Genomic DNA, 5,312 nt, shown 5'->3' with positions numbered 1-5,312 from the left:
ACACACACACACACACACACATATCATTTTACAGCGATGCACGCACACACACATTCATGCACACACACATTCATGCACACACACTCACAAAATAGATTTTAAATCCGGCGATGATGATTTTATCACTTACAGCATTCCCATAATCATTGCCGTCTATAATGAAAACGCGGTAATAAAACGCCATTATCCAGACTTCCTTCACAAAACAGAACTATGAAATTCTAGAAATACTTTGGATTTAAGAACGTTTGTTTATTTATTTATTTTATTCCTGCCAAGCTAAACCTGTCGCATGTGGCCCACGAAATCATTTTACATCGACTTTCTTATTTTAATGAATAACTGAACATTTACATAGCGAACTGCTTGGACCACGATCACACACAGAAAATATATTCTTTATTCTTTCGTTCTTTTATTTGTTTCAGTGATTTGACTACGGCCAAGCTGGACCACCACCTTTAGTCGAACAAATCGACCCCGGGACATAAACCTAGTACTTATTCTATCGGTTTCTTGTGCCGAACCGCTAAGTTACTAGTACGTAAACACACCAAAATCGGTTGTCAAGCGATGGAAGGTGACAAACACACACACACAAACATATATATATTTGTGTATATACATATATATATGTGTGTGTGTGTGTGTGTGTGTGTGTGTGTGTGTGTGTGTGTTCGTGTGTGTGTGTGTGCGTATACCGGAGTAAGCACATAAATGTGAAACAAGGTGGTAAAAAGAGTACTCAAATACCAGAGGTAGAGTAATATGCTTTATTTAAAAGCAGCAGAAATATAACAAAAGCTGTTACTCAGAGTTATTTGTTATTTCTGTTCTATTTTAACAAAACTGTCCGATGAACGGGAACGTGAAACAGCTTTTGTTATACTTCTGCTGCTTTTAAATAAAGTATATATATAATATACAGTTAATCCAAACATGAAAACACAAAGAGAAAACACAACAACGCGTTATTGGACGCTCAGGAAAGAAAAGAAAGAAGGAGGATTTAACTTTTCGAGCGGAGCTCTTCGTCAGGAACATAGGAAAAGGAAAGATCTAAGGAAGGTAAGACGATACTCACGTGGTCACATATATATATATATATATATATATATATATATATATATATATATATATATATGCGACGGGCTTCTTTCAGTTTCAGTCTACCAAATCTACTCACAAGGCTTTGGTCGGCCCAAGGCTATAGTAGAAGACATTTGCCCAAGGTGTCACGCAGTGGGACTGAACGCAGAACCATGTGGTTGGTAAGCAAGCTACTTACAACACAGCCACTTTTGTCCTTATATTTCCTTATATTCGCGATTTGGCCCTTTGGACGGAAAAAGTTGTGCATCCTTGACATAAACACTGCGGAGGCCATTGCCCGCACAACAACCAGCATGGACTTCTCCCTTTACATCTGATGTTGGGCATTTGAGCCTGAAATCCATAAAGGCTACTAAGTCTTTTCATTTTCGCATTGTAACAAGCTCTCCGTCTTCATTCTTTTATAAATTTGCTTCTTTATCACAATGCTTCGAGCAAGCTACAATGCTTCTCTCTCTCTCTCTCTCTCTCTCTCTCTCTCTCTCTCTCTCTCTCTCTCTCTCTATCTATCTATCTATCTATCTATCTATCTATCTATCTATCTATCTATCTATTTATCTCTTTATATCAGATATTTTACAGCGATGCAACCTTTGACCATGATTTTGAATTCACGTAGCAGGATTCTAGGAAGATAAAATTCAATGCAGGAGATGAAGAAAAAAAATTGAAAATTGTCCAACAATATGATCTCTATAAAGAACACAAGTGAAAAATAGCACATGTAATTATCTTCTATACAATTTTAGCGGAGAGTGTACTGAAAACATTAGTATTGATTTACAGTTCCTGATTTCATTATTGTCAAAGTGAGTTTACCACTTTCTTTGTATAAAACGATTTGTGCAGTTGAAAAGAAAAATGAGGAATTTCTGAAAGATGGAATCGCAAGACTATCGTATTCTTTTCCCTGTCATCATATTCCTTTCATTTGGATGAAAACACTACTACTACTACTTCTACTACTACTACTACTACTACTACTACTACTACTACTACTGCTGCTACGGCTACTGCTGCTGCTGCTACTGCTACTGCTACTCAAAAAATCCTAGCCGTCATTTAGTAGCGAGTATGACTTGGTAGTATGTACCGTGCTTTCGTTAACTGTTTTAGGTTCCTGTGTAGTTTCGAGTACACATAGACTCTCTCTCTCTCTCACTTACTCTCTCTCTCTCTCTCTCTCTCTCTCTCTCGTACTCTCTTTCTCTCTTTGCCCTCCCGTCTTTGATCTTGCGCAATATCCAGGATATGGCAGCCGGAGACTGAGAGAAGACTGGACCTGGAGTCTGCTGCTACACATCACATCTTATCGACCCCGAAAGGATGAAAGTTGACTCGATGGAATTTGAATTTAGAACATAATGACGGACGAAATACCGTTAAGCTTAATGGCATTTCGTTCGGCGTGCTAACGATTCTGCCAGCTCAACGCCGGCAGAATTTTAGCCCATGGGCAACAAGTTCGTGAGAGGTATAAGTTAATTATATTGACCACAGGGATCAGCTGATATTTATTTTATTGACCCCGAAAGGATGATAGGCAAAGTTGACTCAGTGGAATTTGAACTTAGAACGTAATGACGGACGAAATGCCGCTAAGCATTTCATCCGGCGTGCTAACGGTTCTGCCAGCTCACCGCCATGAACATTGGTTTCAAATTTTAGCCCATGGCCAGCAAGTAGGTTACCTCAGTGATCACCTAGTACTTATTTTATCGACCCCGAAGGAAGAAATGCAAAGTCGACCTAGGCAGGATTTGAACACTAAATGTAAAGAACCGAAATAAAGTCTCCGCCCACAATAATTTTCATCTGATGCACTAATGATTCTGCCAACTAACCAGTTTAATTTTAATAAATAACTAAAGCGGAAAATTAAAAAATGAGACGGTGTTCTGTTCGCAAGTAGAGAAGAATGAAGTAGAAGAGACAAATGAAAAAAGATTACTAGTCATTTACTCTTTACTTCTTTCAATCATTGGACTGCGGCCATGCTGGGGCACCACCCTGAAGTAGTCTAGTCGAGCAAATTCACCTCATTACTTACTTTTTAAGTTTGTTACTCATTCTCTATGGCGTTTTTGCCGAAACGAACCGCTACGTCACGGGAACAAAAACGAATCAACACCGGAAGCTCCAGTACGAACATTTCAGAGTGTTTGTGTGTCAAACTGAGGACACTGCAATCTGAGGACATGTACGGATAGTGATAAAAATCAAACATCCAGTCAACATCATGGGGTTTGGAGTAATCACTAATGATAGCGATGTCATGCCTCCATTCATCTTCCCACACGCTCAACACAAAGGCCTACACCAAGTGCCTGGAGGAGGAAGTGCTGCCCTGGGTCAAGAGGGTGGCTGCTGAAAGACCTTATATCTGACAGCAGGACTCTGCACCATGCCACACATGCAGGAGAAGCCAGTCATGGCTGTCAGATAATTTCTGCGACCAACATCACCCCTAACATCTGGCCGCCTAACTCCCCAGACTGCAACCCGCTTGATTATTATGTGTAGGGCGCAGTTGAGCGAGAGACCAACGAAACGCCTTGTAACGCCAAAGATGAACTGAAGGCAAGGATTATGGCAGCATTGACCAACTTAATCAAGGATACCGTCCAGAAGATTTGGAGGAGATTCTGAAATCGTCTGGAGGCCTTGGCTGAAGCCAATGGCGATTTTATAGAATAAATTTACTCTTTAGTATTTCAAGATATTTTTATGTAATTTTGGTAAATATATATGTTAAAATGAGATGTCAGTGTTATTTTCATTTTCCTGTAATTTAGACAATTTATTGACCGCACCTTGTATACATGTGTGTGTGTGTGTGTGTGCGTGTACGATGAATGTCTTTCAGCTTCTGTATTCACTCACTAGGTCTTGGTCGGTTGACTTGTCCAAAGTTCCTTGCAGTGGGACTGAACCCGGAAGTATGTGGTTGGGAAGCAAACTTCTTACCACACAGCTACGAGCTTCTAAATAGATTCCGTCTACCAAATTCACTTACAAGGTATTGATCAGTCCTGAACTATAGCAGAAGGCACTTGCTCAAGGTACTGCACAGTGAGATCGAACCTGAAAACATATGGCTGCAAAGTGAACAAGCTTCTATATTCAGACTAGATATCTGGTTCCTCTCATCCATTTACGTTTGTTCTGCAGGCACTGATCTACAAACTTTCTTTTCTACTCTAGGCACAAGGCCCAAATTTTTTTTGCGGGGGGGGGGGCAGTCGATTAAATCGACCCCAGGATGCAACTGGTACTTAATTTATCGACCCCCGAAAGGATAAAAGGCAAAGTCGACCTCGGCGGAATTTGAACTCAGAACGTAAAGACAGACGAAATACCTATTTCTTTACAACTCACAAGAGGCTAAACACAGAGAGAACAAACAAACATCGACCCCGGTGCGTAACTGGTACTTATTTAATCGATCCCAAGAGGATGAAAGGCAAAGTCGACCTCGCGCGGAATTTGAACTCAGAACGTAACGGCAGACGAAATACCGCTTAGCATTTCGCCCGGCGTGCTAACGTTTCTGCCAGCTCACCGCCATTAAATATAGAAAGGCAAAGTCGACCTCGGCGGTATTTGAACTCACAACGTAGCCGCAGACGAAATACCTGTTTCATTACTACCCACAAGGGGCTACGCACAGAGGGGACAAACAAGGACAGACAAACGGATTAAGTCAATTAGATCGACCCCTGTATGCGACTGGTACTTAATTTATTGACCCCGAAAGGATGAAAGGCAAAGTCGACCTCGGCGGAATTTGAACTCAGAACGTAACGGCAAACGAAATACCGCTAAGCATTTCGCCCGGCGTGCTAACGCTTCCGCCAGTTCGCCGCCTTCGCTGATCTACAGACTTTGTTGCGTTTGGGCGTCCACCACATCAGTCTCGCCAGTGTCCCCTCGCAGGCGTTGCCTCCTTTTCCCTGGCTAAATTGTTCAAGGATATTTTAAGGTTTGTTTTGGTTTTTGTGTCAGCCGGTTTGTGTTGGTGGTTATTTTATTTCTAATTTCAAAAGAGAAAGAAAGCGCATGTATGTATGAGTGTGTGTGTGTGTGGTGTGTGTGTGTGTGTGTGTGTGTGTGTGTGTGTGCGTGTGTGCGAGAGTTCGCGTGTGAGTGTGTGTCTTTGTGTGTGAAGGTGTGTATATATATGTACCTGTGTATATGTG

This window comes from Octopus sinensis, unplaced genomic scaffold (assembly GCF_006345805.1).
Source record: "Octopus sinensis unplaced genomic scaffold, ASM634580v1 Contig16352, whole genome shotgun sequence".
Taxonomy (NCBI): domain Eukaryota; kingdom Metazoa; phylum Mollusca; class Cephalopoda; order Octopoda; family Octopodidae; genus Octopus; species Octopus sinensis.
This window is presented reverse-complemented; position numbering follows the sequence as displayed.